The sequence below is a fragment of the Chiloscyllium punctatum genome, chromosome 51, assembly GCF_047496795.1.
Source record: "Chiloscyllium punctatum isolate Juve2018m chromosome 51, sChiPun1.3, whole genome shotgun sequence".
In the NCBI taxonomy this organism is placed as follows: Eukaryota; Metazoa; Chordata; class Chondrichthyes; order Orectolobiformes; family Hemiscylliidae; genus Chiloscyllium; species Chiloscyllium punctatum.
The window spans coordinates 18,138,910-18,166,061 of record NC_092789.1 but is presented as its reverse complement, the minus strand read 5'-3'; positions in this window follow the sequence as shown (position 1 = coordinate 18,166,061).

Below are 27,152 nucleotides of genomic sequence, written 5' to 3'. Positions count from 1 at the left end.
CACCCCTGTGGAACTTCACTAGTCACAAGCTGCAGTGCTGAAGAAACAAAATTCTGCCATACTCTCTGCCTTCCTCCCGTCAGGTAATCCTCACTCTATGGACGTGCACAATCCTTAAACATTGGGTCTTACCTGATTTAGCAATCTCACAGACAGTACTTTGTCCAAGGCCTTCTGGAAATCCAAATTGATCACATTTTGATGCTGCCGTGATCTTCATAAGTTATTTTGTTTTTTTCTCTGAAGAGAGGTTGCAAGGAAGAGGTGACACCTAAGAAAGTAAAGTGTTTGCGAGGCCTTGGGTTTTTCTATTGACGTTGGAAGAATGGAAACACCCGCTGTGTGACAAGCTCTCTCAGACCTGGCTTCCTAGTTGTTCTCTTGGTAGTTCATAGTTTTAGTTTTAACCAGAATACAGTGTGCGTCAGCTGGATTCCCTGAACGTGTCCTGAATTCTATCTAGATGTGGTATTTCTTTTGGATTATAGAACTCCATGTGAGAATCAGTGTCAAATTTTGACTTTCTTCAAGTGTCTGTGTTTATGGGATGTTACTTCACTGGAATAGTAAATTAGAAACAGATACAATATCGATTAATCTGTTAGGTTCTTCAACAGTTAAGTTATTCTAAATTCCTCTTCCTTTTTCGCTTTTCAACTTTAATGTTTAAACTAATGTTATTTTCCTTAACTCTGAGTAGTTTGACTGATTGGACTGCATCGGAAACACGTCATTTCATGTCTATCTTTCAAAGTAAGAAGTTCAGATTGAGGTAACCGTCTCAAAATATATTGAGGGGGTCTGGTCCAGAACACCATATAATAACTTCCCTTTGTCTGATTTTCTTACTACCTCGTTAAAGAATTCAGTGGGATTTTTCAGGCATGAACTCGCCATAGAAAATCCTTGTTCGATTAGCCTTAATTTATCTCGACCTTCGCAGAACTCTGAAATCTCGCTTTTCATAATGGACCCTAAAATCTTAATAATGACCAAGGCAAGGCGAATTGGAAAGCTACTTTCACTCTTCTGCTGCCTCCTTCGCCTCTTACATGATTCATTTGAAATCTTCTGGAGACTTCTGTTTCTCAAATGATTCCTGAATATCCCCACCGGCTCCCCCCCCTCCCCCCCCCCCCCCCCCCCCCCCCCGCCAGCACCCCCCAACACATCGCAGCTATCTCTTTCAGAGACCTTGTGTTCATTCCATCCATTCTGGGACCATTCAGCTTTGCCAGTACATTCATGTTAATGGCGGTCATCTCACATACCTCTGCCTCCGACTACCATAGACTTCAGGTACGCTACTGGTGCCTTCCACGATGATGACTGTTGCGAATTTCCTGTTCATTTCCTCTGTTATTTTCTTGTACCCCGTTATTACTGCTGCAGCCTCATTTTCCAACAGTTTAATTCAGACTCTTGCCTCTATCATATCTTTAGTTCAAGAGCTAAATGGCTAAAACAATGACGGAATTTTCCTTCATGCTTCTACCTAATTTATTACACGTCTTCATCTTTGCACCCCTCCCCTGACTTTTATTGAGTAGATTGTTCTCTGCAATGTTTGCAAGGTCTTTCAAATCCGTTGTCTTCCCTCGAGTCTTCGACATGCTGTATGCTTTCCTTTTGTTTTTCTTCTATCCCTGACTTCCCTTGTCAGCCACGGTTGTCTTGTCATCCCTTTCGTAGTTTCCTTCTTGCTTGGGACAAACCTGTTCTCTCTCACATAAGTATCCCCAGATACCTATCCTATTTATGTTCATGTATCTTCCGAATAATGCTCCCGTTTCAATTATCTCTGGTCAGCTCTTCCCCGAGATTTTGTTGCAATGTCACCATGAAACCAATCCAGCTTCATTCCCCGGAATTAACGCAGCAGTTCATCATCCTTTGTAGTTCTCCAAAGTTGTTCAGGCTGCATTCTGAACAGCGAATATAGTAAACCAAATAAAATCAAGTGCATTGAGATTACTGCGTCAACTGGAGTCCTGAATAGCGAGACAAAGTAGGTAAATGGTCAAGGTTTGTACCTCCTGCGATTGCATAGGAAGATGCCAAATGTTTATGGGGTGATGTGGGAGCAGAGAAAGAGGACAACAGTGTATTCCAGTGCGAATGTGCACCGGGGCATGCAGGGAAGTGACGAGCGTTGCATATGTGTTCTTTGCTAGCTTCCTGCTGGGTGTCGTCTGAAACAGCATAGAGCTGTAGAGTCATATAGAATATAAACAAAACCTTCGGCCTACCATGTCTCTGCTGGGAAACAAACATTACATTCTACTTATTCCACTTCACTGCAATTTATCAATAGCTTACTATACCTTGGTATTCTAAGCGTTCACACAGATGTTTCCACCTGCTTCCACCAGTCTGTCAGGCAACACGTTCCATATTTCACCCTTCCATGGTTGATTTGGCATTCCTCTGATCCCCTCGAAAGGATTTACTTATCACTTTAACCTTATGTCATCTTGTCGAAGACATGACTGCTATGGGGAAAGATTTCTCACAATCGGCTCTTTTTATGTCACTTATCATTATGTATGCATCAATTAGCCCCCTCCGCCTCTTCTGGTCCTCACAAAACAAGCACAACCTATCTTTATTACTGAGCCTTCCCAGCACAGGTAACATCCTGATGAATCCCCTTTGCACCTTCTGCTGTTCTGACCACGAAGAAATTCTGTCTTTATTTCTGAGACCTCTCATCCCAGGACACATCCGGGTAAGTCCCATCTGCACCGTCCACACCACAGACCACAAACACAAATTAACTTTTTTAACTGAGGCCTCTCATGTCAGGAAACCTCCTGGTGAAACCACTGTCCATCCGCTGCAGTGCCATCGTTTCCTCCTGATAGTGTGGCGTTCGGACCTGCCCAGAGATGTCCAACTGGCCTCACCATGTTTGTTTTCTTTAAATACTACAACAGCACTTCCATGCTCCGATATTCCACGCTGCGGTTAATGATTATACTGCCTTATGAACGTTTGGATGAAGGGGCTGGTGTGTTGTCACTTCAGGACAACTGTGACCTTATCATCATTTTAAGTGAGCGTACAGCTGAGGGTCCTGTTATGACGGTGCCAGGAATCCTCGCTGGCAAATAAAACCGCTCCTGAGCGCCAAGGACCGCCCTCCTCCGGCTATCTCGTGCAATATACCGCATTGTCCGAGCAGATGTGATAAGGATAGAGAATCTGGGAGTATGGAACAGAGTCCATTCAGGAAGGATTATGTCATGGTGCGTAATAAAGTTAACAATACAAATTGATAGGCGCATAATGAATATCAGTTGCAAAAATATTTGCTTCATTTCAGAACTATTTATTGCATTCCGTATGGAAATCTCGCAGTATTTGCTCAGCGAAACACGTCACTGAAATTTATTCTCGCATGTATATAGAATTATTACTTGTGATGCCACATGGCTTGCATCTATTTTCGACTTTCATCGCTGCGTTAATTTTCGTTCTTTTCACACAAACAAAAATTCCAATTTGCTAAATATATTGCATGTGTTTTTCCGTTTCTGCCCTCAGGCTAGCTGCTGACTGGATCCTTATTGAAATGGAGTGTTCAACTGTGATGAGGTTGACATGAAGTTTCTCGTGAAGAACAAGAAGGAAGCTTATATCAGGTATTTCCAGCGGAGATCAAGTGAAGCGGACAAGGAAGCAGGAAACTTGGCACGAGATTACGTGAATACCAACAAGCCACCAGAAGACACTCTATCACTAGCTTCCATACGCACAATCAAAGAAGAATATTACTTTAACTGGGACAAGAGACAGATTCTCGTACACCGAAGCAAAGGCATGCACGAGAATTCTTAGAGGCATGGCATTCGAACGAGCGCTCCACCAATAAACACATTGATTTCGATCCCGTTTACTCTTTATTAAGGTGTAGACATGAAATGTACCTTGAAGAGATTGAAGGACTAAGCAAGCACACAGAGCGCTGGAGAATGTACAATGTAACATTTGGTCCAGCAGCTAGCACTGGCCGAGTTGCTTTGAAATAAAAACAAATTCAAATTCAGCCAATCAGTTTAAAGTGTACCCCAAAATACCAACTTCTAATCAAGTTCGTATTTCGTACATTGGCAATATTTTTAAAAATGAAAAAAAGATCCGATGTTTTCAGGTATAAGACCGGGAAAAAGGGAGATGTTCAGGAGAGAAGAGCCAAGCCAACATCATCTGCAGACTTCCCAGAAAATTAGCTCACTTAAAGATACATGTATCTATCTATGACTGGTGAAAGAAAAATTCTCAGAAGATGAAAATCTTTTTAGAAAAAGTCCATACAAAGGGATATTTCGACAGCTGCCTGATTTTGAAATTTGAAATTTGGTAAATATTAATTAGGATGTTAAAATTCGGACTAGTACTATAGAAAGGGAAAAAAAAACCCCTATAAATTAGAGGAAGGAGTTGTGAATAATTTTCTTTATTATTCTCTGTTTTACTTTAAGAAATAAAGTTGCGATTTTTTACTTTAAATAATTGTTGGCCTGTCGAATTTTCACAGATTGTTGGACAGCATAAATCATTTTCTCTGTCGCCATTTTAAATTAACATACCGGGCTTATTCCGTGAGGTAACATGCCTTCACTTGAAAAGAAGAAACAGAAATGACAACATCCATCCGATAAATATCAAGACTTGTAAAGAGACAGGCTAGATATACCACCAGCACATCACTGGAGTATCTCACGGATGATGTTACCTGGTTATGGAGATGAAACATCTGAAAGCAAACTTTTCAGCTCAGGGAGCTAACTGACATATCAATTAATCCTGAGAAGGGTATAAAGACAGGAAGAGTAGATAGATGAGGGAAATCAGGATGGCAAAAAAGGGAACATGAGATAGCTTTGACAAATTGGGTTATGGAGAATCCAAAAGGATATAATCAATACATTAAGGGTAAAAGGGTAACTAGTGAGAGAATAGGGTCCGCCAAAGAACAGCAACGCAGCATATGTGTACAACAATAGGAGATGCAGGATACTAAATGAGTGTTTTGCGTCAGAGTTTCGGAGAAGGAAATGGACTACACCTCCTCCAACCGTTCCTCCTGTAAAAATGCCAAATCATCACAACTTCCTCTGCCTCCACTACATTTGTATGAAAGATTCCACCACAGAAAATCGCAGTAGGCCTCCTTCTTCCAAGACTACAATTTCCCTCACGTGGACGACGATGCCCTCCAGCACATCACCTCCACTTCTCGCATCTCCGCCCTTGAAACCGATCTCTCCCAATGCCACAAGCACAGAATGCCCCAGTCCTCACCTTCCACCCCACCGATCTCAGTATACATCGCATTATCCTCCGTCATTTGCACCACTAACAAACAGACCTAACCAGAAGTGGGAGATTTCCCTCCTTGGCCCATCAGTGATTCGGAACACCATTCATTCCGGAACTCGTTTGTCAGATCCACGCCTTTAAACAGCCCTCAACCCACCCCTGGTACTTTGTCCTGCCACGACAAGAAGTGTAAAGCCAATGCCCTCATCTCATCCTTCACTACGGGCTAAGGCCTCAAACGATCCTTCCACATCCAACAGATATATACTTGTACCTCCACCAATGCTATCTACTGCACCAGTTGCACCCGATGTGTTCTCTTGTACATCCGGGACACAGGACGTGAAATTGCAGATCATTTCATAGAACATATCTTCAACACTTTAACTCCCACTCCACCACCCCCGCCAGGACATGCATGTCCTGGACCTCCTCCAATGCCAAACAATAACCACCCTATGCCGGGAGAAAGAACTACCTTGGGACTGTGCAGCCATACGGGATTAGTGTGGATTTCGACAGTTTCCCCATTTCCCCTCCCTTAACCTCGTCTGAATCTCAAGCCGCCACCTTGGCTCCACTATTTTGATCTGTCCATCATCCTTCCCATCTCTAACCTTGATTGCCACCATCATTTACCTATCGCATTCTCAGCTACCTTGCCCGCAGGCTCATACCCTACACATTGTCTCTCAGGCCCCCAGCCAAAACCTCAATCCTGATGAAGGGCTTATGCTTAAAATGTCGATTCTTCTGCTCCTCGGATGCCATCCAACCTGCTGTGCTTATTTTCAACTCCACACTTTCGACTCTGATCTGCAGCATCTGCAGTCCTCAGTTTCTGAGTAGCAGTTGGGCCACAGATCAACCATATTCTCATTGTCAAAAGTCACATGACAACAGATTATATTCCAACAGCTTTATTGTTAACCACATGCTTTCAGAGCGCAGCCTTTTCGTCAGGGGCTTCTCACGACTACTACCCTTTGAACTCTTGTGATTTTCAATAAAACTGTTGTACTTTAACCTGGTGTCATGTGACTTCTGACTTTGACCATATCAGTCCACGCCCGGCACCTCCACATCATGTTCACATTGAATAGTGGAAGAGATGCGCAGGGCAGGATGACTGAATCATGTTCCTGTATTTCTATCTCTACATTATTCAGCAATTTTCACCAGCAACAAAGACAAGCAGTCCAATTATACCGTGATTACACCAATTACACAGAAGCTGTTTCTGTTTGTTCTTCGCAAAACCATGCAAACTGAATGGCATCTTGAAAGAGACAGGAGCATTTGCTGCTGTGAAATGTTGATGGAAGAAAGATTGTTTGGTCATAACTACCATTAAATAAGTATGCACAAGAATGTGGAGCATATCAGCAAATCTCGGATGTCCGAGAAGAAAGTGAGGACGACAGATGCTAGAGATCAGAGTCGAGAGTGTATTGCTGGAAAAGCACAGCAAGTCAGGAAGGGCTGATGAAGCCCGAAATGCCGATTTTCTTGCTTCTCAGATACTTCCTGACCTGCTGTGCTTTACCAGCATTTCACTTTCATCTCAGAAGGCCTGACAACATCCGTGAAAGGAGAAATAGACATCATGTTTGGAGTTCAGTCGGAATCTTCTTGAGATTATAGAATTCCTGGAGTTTGCATCACAATGTCAGCACCTGTTGCTTTTTATTTTTATTAAATTTAGGTTCGAAATTTGCTTGTTGCTTCCTCAGGTGGGATCTATGATGCTTTTAGGAACGTGGCTTTGGATTTTTTTTTTTCATGTACGTTTCTTTGGAGTTACACAGTTTACTGTTTGAATTACGCTTCATCGAATCACAAGGCTCATAGTTTTGAAGGGAACATCGGATTCCGAATAGGATTGATGAGCAGGTTAGAACTAAATGTTTCTGCATATGTTCCTGTTAGCAGCTTGGGTATTGTTTTTCTCGGTGGTCTGGATTAATTACTGGGGCTCTACTCTGTTCGTGGTAAATCATATGAGTTGCATATTACGTGATATTTACAGGAATGCAGGTGTATATATCGACATACACCCCGGGATCACTCTGTAAATACCGACATACACCCTGACCCAACCCAGCAAATGCTCAAACCCTCCCCGGGACCCACCATGCAATTACCGGCACACTCCCTGGGATCACACTGTAAATACTAATAGCTACCTGCAAAACCCCCTGAAAGTACTGACACACTCCCCTTGAACCCCCTGTAAATACAGCCAAACTCCCCGGGAACCCTCTGTAAATCCCGACACACCCCTCTCAACCCTCCTGTGAGTACCGACTCACTCCCCTCGAATATCCTGTCAATACCAACGCACAACCCCAGAACACGCTGTAAATACAGAGGCACTGCCCTGGAACACCCTGAAAATGCAGACACACATTATACTCAACAACACCGCCCCCCACCCCCGCAAATAGTGACCCGATCTTTTGGATCCTCCTTCAAATACAGACAATCTTCCCCGGACGCCCCCTTGTAAATACTGATACACCTCCCTGGAAACATCCCGAAATACCGATTTACTCCCCAGAAACTCCACCCCCCCCGCATAAATACTGGCACACTCACCGGAATGCCATTGTAAATATTGGCACACTCCACGAGGTGACGCTGTAAGTACTGACTATATCCCCAGGAGCCAATCCATAAATAGCGACGCGCTCCACGTGACCTCCCCTGTGAATACTGACACACTCCATGGAACACCCCGGTAAATACCGACACACTCCCCTGGACCCCCCTGTAAATACTGACACGCTCACAGGAAACTCCCTGCAAATGTTAACACAGACCCTGGGAATAGCTTGTACATACCAACACACTCCCCATTTCCAACAGTAAATTTTAACGCGCTCCACAGGGTTCCTAGCCAATACTGGCACATTCACTGGGACCCCAGAAAATATCAGCAGATAATCAGAAACCCATTGGAAAAAGCAACAAACTCCCTGTGGACCCTGTTCAAAGACTATTACACTCCCCAGGTCCCCTCTGTAAACACTGACACAATCCCCAGGATCTCACCCCTTAAATATTGACGCACTCTATGTCAGCCCCTGTAAACACTGGTACACTCTCTTGGACACCCTGCTAAATGCAGTCACACTTCTCAGTACAGTCCACTAAATACAGACATACACCCCCAATACCCAGGATTAAACAGACATACTCCATGGAACCTCACTGTCAATACAGACACACTCACCGGGAACAAAATAAATATCGTCATACACCCCAGGACCCACCTGCAAATATTGACACAGTCGCTCCCCCCGCCTCTCGACCCACTATCTCTTTTTATGCGCCCATTCATTCTCTGTTCCTCTCTGCCCCTCCCACTCTCTGCACACTCCTATTCTCTCCCTCTATCACCCTCCCACACACTATCAACAACCCCTCCATTCTCTCATTCTATCCTACACTCTCCATCTCTATACGCCTCCCATGATCTCTCAACTCCCACTCTCTCTACCCCCAAACTCTCTCCATCCCCTCCCACTGTCTTTCTCTCTTTACACCCCTCCTAGTCCCTGACGCTGCACCCCACTCCATCCCGCTCTTTCGACCGTCCCACTCTCTCTGTCCCCTTCACGGTCTTTATTTAACCCCTCACACACACTGTCTCTCGACCCTCTCACTTTCTATCTCGCCAGTACACTATGTCTCTCTCTCTCTCTTTCCCTCATCGCCTCGCATGTACTCTTGACTCCCTATGTCTCCCTGTCCCGACCCCTTCCCGGTCTCTTCCTCTCCTTCTCTCCCTCCATTTGCCTCTTGCCCTCCCACTGTGATTCTATATCCTTAAATCTCTCAGCCCCCTCTCTACTCTCTGCCGACTATATTTCTCTCTTCGCTTCCCACTCTGTCTCTGTGCCCTCCCACTCTCTCTCTTTGCCTTCCATCTCCCTCCCTCTACCGATTCCCACTCTCTTTTCCGACCACACTTCATCTCTCTTTCACACTTCACCTTGCCATTCTCTCTCTACCCCTCCCACCCTCTCAGTTTCCGCAGCGTTCATGTCTCTCCCTCCCTCTCTCTTTCTTTCAGCCCCACTCCCTCTCGCGCTCTCTCTCATTCTCTCTTCCCTAACCCCCACTCTGGGTCTCTCTATACCACTCTTTCTCTCGCGACACCTCCACTCTGTCTACGACAACCCACTGTCTCTCCCCACACCTCGCTTTCTACACACCTCCACTTTCAGACTCTGCAACCCCAAACATTCTCTCGTTCAATCCCTTTCACAGTCTCTCTCCCTTTCCCCCTCTCTCTGCTACACACTCTCTCTCTACCACTTTCATATTCGCTCCCAAACCCTCTCCCACGCTTCCGCTCTACACCCCCATTCTCTCTCGACCTGCTCCCATTCTCTCTCCCTTTACCCTCTCCAATTGCTTCTTTCTCTACGCACACCTGGCAAGCACTCTCTACCCCACTCCCTCCCTCTCTACCGCCCATCACACACTCTAGCCCACTCCCACTCTCTGTCTCCCTAATCTCACTCTCTCACCTCTTCCCACACTGTCTCTCTACCAGCTCCCACTCTCTCCCTGTTTAGCCCACATTCCGTCACTCTACCCATTCCTTCCGACTCTCCTTCTCTCTTCAAAAACACTCTCACTCTTTACACCTCTCCAACACTCCCTCTAAATGTCTCCCACTCACTACAACCCTCCAACCCTCTCTACCGCATTCTCTCTCTAAACCTCCCAATCTTTCTCTCTCTATCCCTTTCCATTCTCTATCCCTTTACACCCATCAACTCTCCCTCTCTCTAAACCCCTCCTGCTCTCTCACATTAACGCACTCACTCCCTCTCTCTACCGTCTGCCACTCTTTCTACCCCAATCCCTTTCTCCTCTTCCCACTCTCACTCACCCCACACTCTCTCCATCAGCTTCCACTCTCTATACTCCACTCCCTCTCTACAGCTCTCTTTCTCTCTTCTCACACTTTGTCTCTTCGCCTCCCACTGTCTCTCTGTCTTCACATCTCGCACTCTCTCTCATTCATTCCAACTCTCTCTCTACATCTCTCCCCCAACTCTGTCTGTTCCCCCTCTCTCTCTACCCCTTCCTCTCTGTTCCGCTCCCTCCCTGTCTGTACTACCCGCCCACTATGTATCGTTCTCTTTCCCTCCCACGCTCTCTCTCTGTCTTCACCGCTCGCACTGTCTCTCTCGTTCCCTCTAATTCTGCCTCTACATCCTTCCCTCCCACTCACTCTCTTCCCTCTCCCACGCTTTCTATCCACTTCCTCCCTTCCTCTCAATCTTCCCTACCCTCTCTCTACTACCCACCAACTATGTACCCTTCTCTTTCCCTCCTACTCTCTTTCCAACCCTCCCACTTCTCCCTCTCTCTACACTCTCCCACTGTTTCTATCTGCCACACTTCCAGTCTCTTCCTCTCTCCCCCACACTATCTCGACTCCCTTCCTCTCGCTCTACACCTCTCACACTCACTTACTTGCCGTCCTCATCTCTCCACTTTTCTTACTTCCCCTCCCACTCTCTCTCTCTCTTTATGCACCTCCCTCTATCTCTCTCTCTCTCCATCACATACCTCTCTCTCTCACTTCTCCCCACTCTCTATCTCTCGGTTTACTTCCCTCCTTCTCACTCTCTCTCTCTCTCTCCGCCCCCTTCCTCCTTCTCTCTCTCAACTACCCGTCCATTGTTTGCCTCTTTTTCCATCCCACTTTCTCCACCAACTCCCATTCTCTCTCTTCCTCTCCCATTCTTCCTCTCTCTGCACTCTCCCACTCACTCTGTTCACAACACATCCCCTTTCGATTTCTCTTCCTCCTCCCACTATCTCTCGACTCTCTTCCCCTCTCTCTTTATAGCTCCACAGCGTCTGTCTCAATTCCCTCCAGCTCTCTCGCTCACTTCTCCCTTCGCACTCCCTATCGAACGTCTTCCCTCCCGGTCCCACTCTCTGGCGAACCCCCCTCTCTCAACCCCTTCCCAGTCTCTCTCACTCCCTCCCTCTCTCTTCCCCACAACCCGTCTCTCTCTAGCCCTCTCTAACTCTCTCAAACTACCTCCTACCACTCTCTCAAAACTGCCCATTCTCTCTCCGTGTAAACCTCCTACTGTTTCTGTTTCGAACCAGTCCAAGTCCCTCTTCACAACTCTCTCTACCAGCCACACACTCTCTCTCCGCTTCCCTCTCTCTCTCGAACTGCACACACACTCACTCTACCAGATCCCACAATCTTTCTCGCTTCCCAACACCTCCTTCTCTCCACTCCACTCCGTCGCACTTTCTCTCTCTCGACCACTACACATTCTCAATCTCCAGCCCCTATCACTCTCTCTACCACACATCCTCTCTCTACCCCTCCCATTGCCTCTCAATCTCAGTAACGCCCTACCACTCTGTCTTTCTGTTTCCCTCTCACTTTCTTTACACCCCTCTTCCACTCACTACCCCTGTCTCCCTCTCTCTACCTCTCTCTAACCTTTCCACTCTTTCTCTCTATACCCCTCCGACTCTCTCTCCATTTACACCCCCACTCTCTCTCTCACCCCCTCCCGTTCTTTCTCTCCCTCTAACACATTCTCTCACTTTCTCTACCGCCTCCCATTCTCTCCCTTTAATTCACTCCCACTTTCTCTCCCTCCTACTATCTCTCTCACTCCTCCACTCCATGTCTTTTTCTCTCTATTCCCACTCTCTCAGGTTTCCCCTGAACTCTCTCTGTCTTCCCGCTCGCACTCACTTGCTCCCCTCCCCTCCGATCGTCTCTGTGTAACCCCTCCTCTGTCTACCCCACTCCCACTCTCTGTCTACTCCATTCCAGTCTGTCTCTCTCTCCACTCCATACTCTCTCATTCTCTACCATTCTCCCACTCTGTCTCTCTGACACCCTCACATCCTCTCACTCCCCTACCCACCACGGTCTCTTTCCCTAAACCCTCCCACTCTCTCACCCCATCCCATTCTTTCTGACAAGTCCCTCCCTCTCTCTCTCTTTACCGTTCTCCCACTCTGTACACTCTACTCCACTCTCTCTCTCTCTAAACCCCCCACGCTTTCTATCTCTCGTCTCTCCCATTCTCTGTCCCTTTACTCCTTCCCAATACCCCTCACACTATCCAGCACACTCTAACTCTCTACTGCACCCGAATCTCTCTCTACCCCACTCCCACATTCTCTTTCCCTCTCCCACACTTTCATTCTAAATCCTTCACATCCTGTCTCCCGTACAGCTCCTAGTATTTCACTCTCGTCGCCACTACCCTCTCTCTCTACTCTACTCCCTCCCACTTTCTTTCTCTACCCCAACTACTCTCATTCTCCACCCACTCCCACTCTCTCTCTAACCCCACTCGCTCTCTACACCGCTCCCACTCTCTCCACCCCTTTACATTCTCTCAGTGTCTTAACCTCCCAATGTCGCTGTCTCTCTAAACCCCGCACACTCTCTCTTCCTTCCTCTCACCCACTCTCACTCTTCCTGTCTCCCACTCACAAGCCCCTCCCCCTCTCTCTAACCCACTCTCTGTCTCTCCTTCGACTTCATTTGCTCTAACTCTCCAACTCTCCCCCTCCCATTCTCTCTTGCTATCTAAAACGCTCCCTACTCTCTCTACCTTCTCCCACTCTCTCTATTTAATCCGATCCCACTGTCTGTCTCTCTCCCACACTCTTTCTATCACGCCCTCCCACACCCCTTTCATCACATCTCACTCTCTCTCTCTTTGATCCCACTCCCTCTCTTTCTCTCTACCCCACTCTCACTCTTTCTCTCTTCCCCCACGCTGTCACTTCCTCTCCCGCTCTCTGACTTCCTCGCTCTCACTCTCTCTCTTCTCACCTCCGATTCACTCTCTTTACCCCTTCTCCCCTGTCCTGGCCTCCCTTAATATGTATTTCTTTCTTCCCACTGCCATTCACACACACTCTCTATTCTCTCCCTCCCTGTCTCTCTATCCCCATCCCACTAACTCTCATTCCTTTTGCATCCCAGTCTCTCTCTGTCTAGCCTCGTACTCTCTTTTGTCCCTTCCTATTTCCGCTCTCACTCTCCCCCTCCCGGTCTCTCTCTCCTCCCCTCGCACTCTATCTTTTTATCTTCCCCTTCCAACTGTCTCACTGTCTACCACATCAATCTCCTTAAATCTAGCACCACCTTCCCTCTCTGTCAACTCCTCCCATTCTGTCATCTCATCCCACACTCTCTCTATCCCTGTCTTCCCCCCACTCATCCACACACTCTCTCTAACCCCTACCTCCATCTCTCTAATCCCATCCAACTATCTCTCCGTTCACGTCCCAGTCTCTCTCTGTCAACACTGCGCATACCCTCCCTCTCAGCCCCCATCCCTCTCCCTCTCTCTAGCCCCTCCCACAAACTCTCTCACTTTCCCTCTCTCTCTACCCCACTTGGTCTCGCTTTCTACCTCCTTCCCACTTTCTCTCTCTACTCCCTCCCACTCTTTCTGCCCAACCTCTCACGCTAGGCTCTCCTACTCTCTCTTTCGATACTCATCTCTCTCTCTCTCTCTCTGTCTCTTCAGCCACTCCTTTCCTATCTCTCTACTCCCCTCCCTCTAACTCTTTTTTCCGCTCCTACTCTCGCTCTCTACCAACTGCAACTGTCTCTCCCTCGTTGGATCTTCTCCCTCTCACCTTTTCTGTCTCCATACCCTCCCTCTGCTTCTCTCTCTACCCACCTCCCTCTCTCTTCCCATTACACTCTCTCTCCATCTTTCTCTCTCTACCTCCTCCCATTAACTCTCTCCCTCACAAACATTCCCTCCCTCTCTCTATCACCTCCCATTCTTTCAGTCAAACACCTCCCACTCACTGTCACTAGCAACCCGATCTGTACCTACCACACTCTCTCTCTACCCCAAACCCAAACTTTGACTCTTCCCCTTGGAGTCTCTCTCTCAGCCACACTCCCTCTCACTCTGTCTCTATCTCTCGCTACCCCACTTGGTCTCGCTTTCTACCTACTTACACTCTCTCCCTCTACTCCCTCCCACTCTATCTGCCCAACCTCTCTCTCACGCTAGGCTCAGTTCGCCCAGTCTCTCTCTGCAACCTCCCAATCTCTCAAACCCCTCGCAATCTCTCTCTGTCTACCTGCGCCTGTTCTTTCAATCTAAACCCCTTCCACTATCTCTCACTATACCCCTCCCACTCGCGCTCCAAACTCTCCCTCTCTCTTGCTACCCCATTCCGTCTCTCTAGCCCACGCCTACAATCACTCTACCCCGTTCCACTCCCTACCTTTGTATCAGTCCCTCCCACTCTGCCTCTATCGATCTTGGAGAAATTCCTGAAGAAGGGCTCATTCCCGAAACGTCGATTCTCCTGCTCCTTGGAAGCTGCCTGACCTGCTGCGCTTTTCCAGCAACACATTTTCAGCTCTATCTCTCTCCCCATAACTGTCTCTCTAAGCGTCTCCCAATCTCTCTCTGACCATCTCTAAAGCCAAAACTCGTTTTGGCTCTCAACCCCCCCCCCCAACCCCCACTCTCTTCAGCCCCTACTCCTCTGTCTGCACATTCCCCCTCTATCTGTCACCCTTCCACTCTCTCTGTCGCACTCACACTGTCTCTCTAAACAATTCCCATTTCCTTTCGACTCCAGAGTTTATCCCTACTACACTCCATACCTCTCAATATCACTCTCGCTAACCCCTCTCTCCCTCTGGAACCCCACACTCCATCTCGCTCTACCGCTTCCCACTATCTTTCGCTCTCTTCCCCTCCCACTCTCTCCCTCTCGTTCTTCACCATCCCTCTTTGTCTGTACCCCGCTCCCTCTCTCTCTTTCTCTCCCCTTCAAACGATCTCCCTCTACCCCACTCCTGCTCTCTCTCTTTCTCTCTCCACACTCTCTCTCTCTTCCGATCCCACTCTCTATCTGTCTCTTGAGCTCACACGCTGTCTCTTCTCCCCTACAACACTGTGTCGAATAAAACGCCTCTCTCTCTCTCCCCTGCCATCTCTCTCTTTGACTACCTCTTAGTCTCTCTCTCTACATCGAAGCTTATCTCTCTCTCATATCCCACCCTCCCTCTCTCTCTCTCCTCCCTCCCCTCCCACCCTCTGCTTCTAAATCCTCCAACACTCTCTCTTCACTCCGCTTTCTCTCTTCCCCACACGCAGTCTCTCTGCCTGTACTCCGTCCCACTCTCTTTACCCTCCTGCTGCTCTCTCTCCCACCTGTCCTTTCTCTTCCGTATCCCCCTCTCACAGTTTACCCAACTTCCCCTCCCCAACCCTCTCTCTCCCACCTCCATTCCCTCTCTCTCACAGACTCTTCATCTCTACCCCTTTCCCTTTCTCTATCTACCCCCGTCCGACTATCTTTCTTTCCCGTCCCACTCTCTCTACCAACTGCATCTCTCTTTCATTCTCTCTTCTCCCTCCCACTATCTTTCTCTCTTTCTTCCCGTCCCACTATCTCCCTCTCTTTCTTCACCATCCCCCTTTCTCTGTACCACACTCCCTTTCTCTCTCCCCCCACAAACTATCTCTCCCTCTAACCCACTCCTGTTCTCTCTTTCTCTCTCCTCCCTCTCTCCCTTCCGATCTCACTCTCTATCTGTCGATCGAGCTCACACGCTGTCTCTTCTCCCCTGTCCTTCCCTCTGCATCACTCTTTCTACCCACTTCCCTCTCTCTACCCCGCTCACTCTCTCTTGCTGTCTTCCCACTCCCATTCTCTCCCACTCCCTGTTGCTCTATCGCTTCCCTCTCTCTCTCTGTCATTCCCTCATTCTCTCTCTCTGACGCATCCCACTCTCTCTTTCAAACCTATCCCACTAATTGTCTTCACCCTCCCCCTCTCGACCCCTCTCTCTACCCCCTCGCCCAGTCTCTCCCCTTCCCTCTCTATCTACACCAATCTCCCTCTCGACAACAAGCCCACTGCTTCTCATCCCTTGCACTCTCCCCCTCTGCCGCACTCCCGCCCAGTCTCACTATCTCTCTCTACCCCCGAAATCCCTCTCTACCTCTCTTCCACACCCTCTCTACCGGTCTCGTAATTTCTGTCGACAATGCTCCAATATCCTGCCGCTGTCCAAGTCTCGCTCTCTACACACACCCAAACTCTTTCTCCCTTGCATTCTCTCTCTGTCCACACCTCCCACTCTCTCTCTAAACCCCTTCCGACTCTCTCTACCACCTGCCACTGTCTGTCTCAAAACTATCTCATTCACTCTCTCCACCCTTCCCCTCTCTCTTTCCCACTCCCTCTCTCTGTCGCTCGCTACCACCTCGCGTCGTCTCACCCCTACCCAAATTTATCAAACCCATTCTCCCTCACTACCACAATCCCGCTCTCTCCCCCTACCCTCTTACGTACCCTCTCTACCTCTCTGCCACACTCCCTCCCTCTCTTCCTCTCTCTCTACTGCCGAACTCTCTCTGCACCACTCTCTCACTCTCTCTCTACAACCAACATCTGTCTCTCTCTACCACCCTCGCATTTTCTCTCTGTCTACTCTCTCACACACTCTCTCTAAACCCCTCCCAGTCTCACTCTCCCTACCCCCTCCCCCTCACTCTCTCCACCCTACCACTGACTACCTCTCCCACTCTCTCTCTCTACCCCAATCCCACTCTCTCTACCACTTTCCAATCTCTCTGTCTGTCACATACCTCCCAATCTGTCTCTCTCGCTCTTTACCCTAAATTCTATTTGCCTCTCTCCCAATCTCTCTCCCTCCCCCTCTCCGACTCTCCCCCTCTATCCCTCTCCATTCTAAAACCACCCATACTTTCTATGTCTATGCCGTCCCACTGTCTCTCTTTACGTCCGTTCCACACCTTCTCGCTTTACACCCTCCCACTCTCTCTCTCTTACCGTCCCACTCTTTCCATCACCTTTCAATTCTCTCTCTAAACCACTCCCCACTCCCATTCTCATTCTACCCCCTACCACTATCTCTCTCCACTCCACTCCCTCTTTCTCTTTTCACTCGCTCTCACTTCGTCACAATCCACCCATTCTCTCTCTAGCGAACTCCCTCTCCCTTTCTCTGTTCTCCCTCCCATTCTCTCTCTACTCTCTCCTTCTGTCTCTACCCCTTCTCATTCTTTCCCTGCCTCTGTCTATCTTACTCCTCCCAATCTCACGCTACACCCTACCTCTCTCTCACGAGCCCTCCCACTTTCTCTCTCCTCCCATCCCTCCAACTCTCTCCCTCTGCAATCTCTCTCTCTCTCTCTCTCTCTATATATATATATATATATACACACGACTCCCTCCCCCTCTCTCTACCCCCTGTCCCTCTCTCTGTTCTCCCTCCCATCTCTGTACACCATCCCTCTCTATCCTTCTCTCATGCGACCCCCTTTCTACCCCCTCCCACTCTCTGTTTTCCACTCTAACCCCACTATCCCACTTCAGTTCTCGAGGTAAAAACAATGACTGCAGTTGCTGGAAACCAGATTCTGGATTAGTGCTGTGGAAAAGCATAGCAGTTCAGGCAGCATCCGAGGAGCAGTAAAATCGACGATTCCGGCAAAAGCCCTTCATCAGGATTACAGGCAGAGAGCCTGAAGAGTGGAGAGATAGGTAAGAGGGGGGTGGGGTGAGGAGAAAGTAGCAGAGAGTGCAATCGGCGGGTGGGGGAGGGGATGAAGGTGATAGACCGAGGGGGGAAGGAGGGGGGAGTGGACAGGTGGACAAGAAGAAACGCTGATAGGACAAGTCATGGGGACAGTGCTGGGAACTGTGGTGAGGTGGGGGAAGGGAAATGAGGAAACTGTTGAAGTCCACATTGATGCCCTGAGGTTGAAGTGTTCCGAGACAGAAGATGAGGTATTCTACCTCATTGCGTCTGGTGGTGAGGGGACGGCGGTGAAGGAGGCCCAGGACCTCCATGTCCTCGGCATAGTGAGAGGGAGAGTTGAAATGTTGGGCCACAGGGCGGTGTGGTTGAATGGTGCGGGTGTCCCGGATTTGTTCCCGAATGCGCTCTGCTCGGAGGCGTCCAGTCTCTACATTGTAGAGGAGATCGCATCGGGAGCAACGGATATAATAAATGATATTGGTGGATGAGCAGGTAAAACTTTGATGGATGTGGAAGGCTCCTTTAGGGCGTTGGATGGAGGTGATGGAGGAGGTGTGGGCGCAGGTTTTGCAATTCCTGCGGTGGCAGGGGAAAGTGCCAGGATGGGAGGGTGGGTTGAAGGGGGGCGTGGTCCTGACCAGGTAGTCACGGAGGGAACGGTCTTTGCCGAAGGCGGAAAGGGATGGGGAGGGAAATATATCCCTGGTGGTGGGGTCCGTTTGGAGGTGGCGGAAATGTCGGCAGATGATTTGGTTTATGCGAAGGTTGGTAGGGTGGAAGGTGAGCACCAGGAGCGTTCTGTCCTTGTTACTTCAGCTCTCTGTCTCTTTCTCTCTTCTCCCAGTCTCTCCCTTCCCCTCACACTCTTCCTTTCTACTGTGTTTGCACTCACTCCCTCTACACCCCACACTCTCTTTCTCTCTGCTCTCCATTTCTTCTTCCACGACCACACAGCCTATCTCTCTCTACTCCGTCCCACTCTCTCCATCGTCCTTCTGCTCTCTCTCCCATATCACCCTTTCTCTACACCCTCCTCATATCTCTAATCACCCCATCTCCCCCTCAACCCCTCACACCTCCCTCTCCCAACACCCCTCCCACTTTCTCTCACACACCCTCTGTCTCCACCCCACCCCCTTTCTCTATCTTCCCCCTCCGACTATCTGACTGTTCCCCTCTCATTCTCTCTCTGCCGACACCATCACTATCTTTCATTCTCTCTTCTCCCTCCGACTCTGTCTGTCGCCAATCCTTCCCTCTGCATCTCTCTCTACCCATCTCCCTCTCTTTATCCTGCCTACTCTCTATCTTTCTCTCTTCCACCTCACACTCTCTCTTCCCTCCCCATCTCTACCTCCTCCTACTCTTTCCCTGCACCTCCAACTCTATCTGCCAACCACCCTCTCACGATAGCCCCTCCTACTCTCACTTTCTAACATCATCTTTCTCTCTCTGTCCAGCCCCTCCCTCTCTCTCTAATCCCCCCACTCTCTCTCTTCCTTCGCTCCCACTCTCGCTCTCTACCAACTCCAACTGCCTCTCCCTTTTTGTCTTTCACCCTCCCACTTTTTCTATCTCCATTCCCTCCCTCTACATCTCTCTCTACCCACTTCCCTCTCTCTTCCCCTCCCGCTCTCTCTCCATCCCTCTCGACCTCCTCCCATTAACTCTCTCTCTCTATCTCATTCCGTCCCCTCTCTCACTACCACCTCCCACACTCTCTGTAAAATACCTCCCACTCACTGTCTCCAGCAACCCACTCTCTAGCTAACCTTCTCTCTCTCACTACCCCAGTCCCACACTCTCTATCTTCCCCGAGGAGTCTCTATCTCGCTGCCACGCTCCTTCCCACCTGTCTCTCTCTCGACCTCGAAATTTATCTCTACCGATCTCCCACTCTCTCTCTCACGCCCTCCCAATCTCTCTTCCCCCTCGCAATCTCTCGCTGTCTACCCACTCCTATTCCCTCCAAGTATCTCTCTCTCTCTCCACCCCTAATCCTCTGTCTGCACATTTTCCCCCACTATCTCTCACCCTCCCACTCTCTCTGTCACACTCCCATTGTCTCTCTAAAGCTTTCCCATTCCCTTTCGACCCCATAGTCTATCTCTACTGCACTCCATATCACTCTATTTCTCTCTCTCTCTAACCCCTCTCTCTCTCCCTCGAACCCACCCTCGCTCTTCTCTCTACCCCCTTCCAGTATCTTTCTCTCTCTCCCCTTCCCACTCTCTCCCTCTTTTTCTTCACCATCCCTCTTTCTCTGTACCACACTCCTTCTCTCTCTTTCTCTCCCCCACAAACGATCTCTCTTTCTACCCCACTCCTGCCTTCTCCCGTTCTCTCTCCACAACTCTCTGTCTCCCGATCCCACTCTCCATCTGTCTACCGAGCTCACATGCTGTCTCTTCTCCCCTACAACACAGTCGAGGAAACCGGCTCTCTCTCTCTCTCTTCCCTTCCATCTCTCTCTTTGACTGCTTCCCCCACTCAGTCTCTCTCTACATAGAATCTTATCTCTCTCTCTTACCCTCCCCTCCCTCTGTCTCTCTATTCTTTCCCACGCTCTCCTTCTAACCCCTCCCACACTCTCTCTCCCCGCTCCCCTTTCTCTCTTGCCCACAAGCAGTCTCTCTCACTATTCCGTCCCACACTCTCTACTCTCCTGCTGCTCTCTCTCCCACCTCCCCTTTCTCTACCCCTCCTCTTCTCAGTTTACCCTACTTCCCCATCCCTCTCTCTCCCTAATCCCCTCTCTCTGTCTCACACACCCTTTGTCTCCCCACTTTCCCTTTGTCTATTTACCCCCCTCAGACTATCTTTCTGTTCCCGTCCCACTCTCGAGACCGACTCCATCTCTCTCTTTCATTCTCTGTTCTCCCTCCCACTCTATCTGTCTCGATTCCTTCCCACTGCACCTCTCTTTCTCCCACCTCCCTCTCTCTATCCCGCCCACTCTCTCCTTCTCTCTTCTCCCTCGCATTCTCTCTTCCCTCCCTCTCTCTCCACCTCCTCCTTCTTTCCCAAACTGTCATACCCTCCTTCTCTCTCTGACGCCTTCCACTCTCTCTCAAACCTATCCCACCCACTGTCTCCACACTCCTCCTCTCGACACCTCTCTCTCTCACGAACCCCTCGCGCATTCTCTCCACTTCCCTCTCTATCCACACAACGTTTCCTCTCTAAACTAATCCCACTTTCACTACTCTTTTGCAGTCTCCCTCTCTGCCACACTCCCTCGCACACTATCTCTCTCTACCCCAAACTCCATCTCTACCTCTCTCTTCCACATTCTCTCTACCACTCTTCTAATCTCTATCTACACTGGTCACACACTCTTTATCTTTTTCCAATCTCTCTGTCTACACACACACACTCCCTCCCTTGCATTCTGTCTCTGTCCACCCCTCCCATTCTCTCTCTAAACCCCTTCCGACTCTCTCTCTACCACCTGGCACTGTCTCTCTCACAACTATCTCACTCACTCTCTCCACCCTGGCCCTATCTCTCTATCTCACTCTCTCTCTCGCTGCCCCTCGCACGTCTATCCCCTACCCAAATCTATCAAACCCTTTCACCGTCTCTATCACAATCCCGCTCTCTCTCTCTCCCTACCCTCTTACACTCTACCTCTCTACCACACTACCTCCCACTCTTTCTCTCTCTACTCCCGCACTCTCTATTCGCTACTCTTCCAAACTCTCTCTCTACTTCCCTCCCTCTGTCTCTCTACAGCCCTCGGGTTTTCTCTCTGTCTACCCCATCACACACTCTCTCTCTAAACCCCTCCCAGTCTCACTCTCACTACCCCGTCCCACTTACTCTCTCCACCCTCCCATTACTATCTACCATATCTTCCCTCACAACACCACTCCAACTCTGTCTCTACCACCTTCCACTCACTCTTGCACGTTCCACTCTCTTTCACACTCCCTCCCAATCTGTCTCTCTCTCTAACCCTGAAATCTATCTACCTCTATCCCAATGTCTCTACCTCCCCTTCCCACTCTCTCCCTCTATCACTCTCCACTCTCCAACCTGCCACTCTTTCTATGTCTGCCCTCCCACAGTCTCTCTGTACATCAGTCTCACTCCTTCTGTCTACACCCTCCCACTCTCTCTTCCCATCCCACTCTTCCTATCACCTTCCAACCCTCTCTCACTCCCATTCTCTTCCAACCCCATACACTTACCTCTCTCCACTCCACTACCTCCTTCTATTTCTCTTGTCCACTCGCACTCACTCCCTCATTGTCCACCCACTCTCTAGCGAAATCCCTCTCTCTGTCTTTCTTCTCCCTCCCATTCTCTCTTCTCTCTCCATTTGTTTCTACCCCTTCTCATTCTCTCTTTCCCTCCCTCTCTCTTTCGTACTCCTCCTAATCTCTATGTCTACCCTCTCACTCACTACTCCATCCCTCCCTTTCTCACTACTCCTCCCACTATCTCTCACTACTCCCCCCACAATTTTTCTCCTCCCACCCGACTCTGTCCCTACAAATGTATCTCTGCACCCTCTCTCTCTCTATATATATATCTAACCCACTCCCTCCCCTAATACTCTCCGTCTCTCTGTACTCCCTCCCACTCTCTATTCTTCTCTCATGCGACCATCTTTCTACCAACTCAAACTCTCTGTATTCCCCTCTCAGCTCAATATCACACTTCCGCTCTCTGTCTCTTTCTCTCTTTCCCATTCTCTGTCTTCCCCTCACACACTGTCTGTCTTCTGTGTTTGCACTCACGCACTCTACACCCCCACACTCTGTCTAACCCCACTGTATCTCTATCCCTTTGCTCCCTCTCTCTACTCCCCTCCCACTACCTATCTCTCTCCTCCCCCTCACTCTCTCTATTTTCTCCCCATACCACTCGCTCTCTACCCCACTCCCTCTCTCTATCTTTCCGTCTAACTCACTCTCTGTCTCTCTCTTAATCAACGACTCGCTCTCTCTTCCCTTCCCACTGTCTCTATCAACCGATCTCGCTCTCTCTCTTCTCCCCTCCAAAACTGTGTCTCTCTAAACTACTCCCCCTCTGTCTTTCCCCAGCTCAGTTTATCCCTCTACCCCGAATCCAGTCTCTGTATTTAGACCCTCTCTCTGTCGATCTCGCAACACTCTCCCACTCTCTCTCTGTCCCTCTCTCTTTCTCTCTCTAAACCCTCTCACGGTCTATCTCTCTGCTCCCTTTTCTCTCTTCCCATTCCCACTCTCTCTCTCTACACCCTCCCACACTTCCTACCATCATGCATCTCTATCTCTCCACCTCACTCCCTCTCTCTGTCTACCCTCTCCGTCTACCTCTTTATCTTCCCATCCAACACTCTGTCTATCCACTTCATCTCTCTCTCCCTCGTTCTCTTTCTCCCCCAACTCTGTCTGTGTCTATTGACTCCCTCTGCATCTCTCCCTATCCACCTCCCTCTCTCCCTCTTCCACTCCCACTGTTGCTCTCTATATCTCTATTTCCTCCCACTCTCTCTATTGCCTTCCTCTCTCACCCCTCCCTCTGTTTCTAAACCCGTCCGACTCTCTCTACCATCTCTAATACGGTCTCTCTCAAACTTCTCACTCTCACTCTCGCCACCTTCCCCTCTCTCTACTGCATTCCCTCTCTCTCTACCCCCGTACAATCTCTCCACCGCCCTTTCTATCTACCGCAATCTCCCTCTCTACTCCAATCCCACTCTCTCACTCTGCCCCCTTGCACTCTCACTCTGCCACACTCGCTCCCACTCTCTCTCCAGCTGTAGCCCTCCCACTGTCTCTTTCTACCTCGCTCCCACACTCTCTTTTTATTCCTCTCCCAATCTCTATCTACATCCACCCCCTCTCTCTATAACCCCTCGCATTCTCCCCTGCCTCCCCCTCTCTACACCGCTTCAACTTCAACTCTCTCTATCTACCCGTCCCACTCACTCTCTCCGCCCTCCTCCGCTCCATCTACCCCACTCTCTCTCTCGCTACCCCACTCCCACACTGTCTACATCTTCCACTCTCTGACTTCCACATACCCTCCTACTCTGCCTCTCTTTCTCCAGCCCCAAACTCTATCTCTACTTCTCTGTCACACTCTCTCTGTCAACCAAGCTCGCACCCTCTCTCTGTCACTCCCCTCCAAAATCTTGTCACTCTAACCCCCTCCTACTCTCTCTTCCCCTCTTCTGCCACGTTTTTCCATCACCCTCCCATTCAAAGTCTCTCTACCCCGTCTCTCTCGCCACCCCGTCTCTCTCTCTAGCCCTTCCTTACCTCTGTATCTCGACCCACTCCCACTCTCTCTCTGTCCCACTCCCTCTCCCTCTAAGCCCTCCCACACTCTCTTTCTAATCCCTGATGCACTCTTCCGCTCCCCATTTCTTTCTTGCCCACTCCCACTCTCTCTTTACCCTCCACTCTCCCTACACTCCTCCCACTCTCTCTCCAACCTCCACCCTCTCTCTACCCTCTCCCACTATCTCTATCCCGCATTCCTCCTCGTCCCGTCATCCCTCTCTGTCCCTACCCCTTCCCACACTTTGAATTTCCACTATCTCCACGACAAGTCCTCTCCTTTCCCCCCCACCGACTATATATCTCTCTTCCCAAATGTTTTCTACCCACTCAAACACTCTCCCTCATTCTCTCTTCTCCATCCCACTCTGTCTCCATCCCCTCCCTCTACATCTCACACTAAGCAACGCCAACTCTCTCTCTCCACTCCCTCCCTCTCTAACCCCTTCCACCATCTCTCTTTCAGCCCCTCCCTCAATCAACCTCCTCCCAATCTCTTTCAATCCCCTCCCCTCTCTCTACCCCCTCGGCAGTCTGTCCCCTGCTCCCTCTGTATCTACATCACTCTCGCTCTCGGCCCCAATCCCACTCTTTCTCGATATCCTTGCACACTCTCTGCCACACTCCCTCCCACACTGTCTCTCACTAGCACCAAACTCTCTCTCTCTACACCCTTCTCAAAATCTCTCTCTACCCCTTTGCATTCTTCTATTTTTCTTGTCTCCTCCTACTTTCTCTCTCTCCATGCCCCTTCCACTCTCTCTCTCACATCCTCCCATTCACTGTCTCCGCCGTCCCACTCTCTACCTACTCCACTCTCTCCCTCGACCCCACTCCCAATCTCTCCTTCCCCCTTGCAATTTTTCTCTGCCACACTCTCTCTCATTCTGTCTCTATCTCTATCTTTCTACCCCAACTTACTTTACCTCTCTCCAACCCACTCCCTCCACCTCTCCCGCTCTCTCTCTCTACCCCTCCTCACTGTCTCAACACCCACAATTTCTCTCTCTACGCCCTCCGACTGAGTGTCTCCCTCTACACCCCTGCCACTCCCTCTCTCTCGACTATATCCCACTCTATCTCTCCCCCTCCCACTATCTCTGACGCACTTCCACTCTCTCAATAACACTCTCCCATTCTCGTTCTACCACCTAACATTAACTCTCTCTCTCCACTCCACTCCCTCCCTCTCTCTTTCTCTCTTCCACTCCCACCCATTCGCTTTCCACCCAAGCAGTTTCTCTTGCGCACTCCCTCTCTCTCTGTCTCTCTTCCCCTCGAACCCTTGCTCTTCGCCCTCCCACTCTCTCTCTACCCCCTCCCTCACTCTCTGTTCCCCCACAACCTCTCTCTACTCCTCTCTCACTTTCTCGCTCTATACCCCTCCGACTCTCCCTATCGACCCCACTCTCGCTCTTCCCCCTCTCACTCTCGCTCTACCCCCTCATTCTCTCTCTCTAACTCCCCCACACTTTAGCTCTGTACACTCCCTCACTCTCTACCTCCCTCCCACTCTCTCTCTCCCCTCTCTCTACCCCACTCCCACTCTTTCTTCCATTCCCACTCGCTCTCTATAATCCCTATTCTCTCTACCTGCTCCCATTACCTTTCTCCACCCCCTGCTCTCTCGTTAACCCTGCACCACTTCATCTTTCTCTCCTTCCCTCTTACCCACTGCCTCGCTTCCCTCACATTCTCTCTCATTACCTTCCCTCTCTCTCTCCCTCTCTATTACCCCCACTCATTCTCTTCCCTCCCTATCTCCAACTCTGTCCACCCCGCTTGCACTCTCTCTCTCTTCTCATCTCCTCCACTCTCTCCGTACTCTCCCACAGTTTCTCTACCCCTCCCCCTCTCTCCCCCTCCCTCTCTCTCGCTCTCATCCCCTCGCACGACATTTCTCTCTCATCTTCGAAACTGTCTCTACCCTACTGCCGCTCTCTCTCTAGCTCACTCCCTCTCTCTCTACGAATATCCCACACTATCTCCTTCTCTATTGCCCTCTCTCTTTCTCTCTACTCTCTCCGTCTCTCTCTTCAACCAATCACTCCCTCTCTCTCTCTCCTCTCCTCTCACGATGTCTCCCTTTGTATCTCCTCCCTCTCCCCCTTTACCTCCTTTCCTTTCTCTCTCTTTTTCCTTCCTCATCCCTTTCACTCTCACTCTACCCCACTCCCTCTCTCGCTCTCTTACCCTCCCACTCTCTGTCTTGCATTTTCCTGTCTCTCTCCCTCACTTGAACTCTCTTTATACACGCCTCCCACTGTCTATACCCTCCGATTCACTCTACCCCTTCCAATCTGTTTCTGCTACACCCCTCTTTCTCTACTCACCTCCCACTCCCTCTCCTATCCTCCGCTCTCTACCCTACGATCTCTCTCTCACCCTACGCCCCTCCCAAACTCTCCCTTTCCTCCACACCCTCCTCATCTCTCTCTATACCCTTTCCTACTGTGTCTCTAACTTCCTCCCACTGTCTTTCTCTCTAACAACTTCCACCTCTGTCTCTCTCTATCCCTCTCCCTCTCTCTATCCCCTCCGATTATGTCTCTACCTCTCTCTTTTTCTCTCTCTCTCATTTACTCACACCCTTTCTCTAACAGCTCGCACTATCACTCTCGCTCTTCCCCTCTCCCTCTTTTCCTCTTTCTCCTTACCCATTTCTTCCCCCTCCGACATCGTCTCTTCCACTTCTACTCTCACTCTGTCTACCCGCTCCGACTGTCTCTCTTTTCTGCCCTCCCTTTCTCTCTCTACCACATCCCACTGCCTCAATACTAAACCGTCCCATTCTCTCTCTATAACCCCTGCCACTCTCATTCGACACACCCACTATGTCTCAATTAATGTCTCCACACCACTCCCCCTCTCTCAGGAATCTGCTCCCGCTCTCGCCCTCTTACCCCTCCAATACCTCTGTCCTTCTCTCTCAGCTGCACTCCACCTCTTTCTTCCTTTCTCTCTTCCCTCCTCTCACT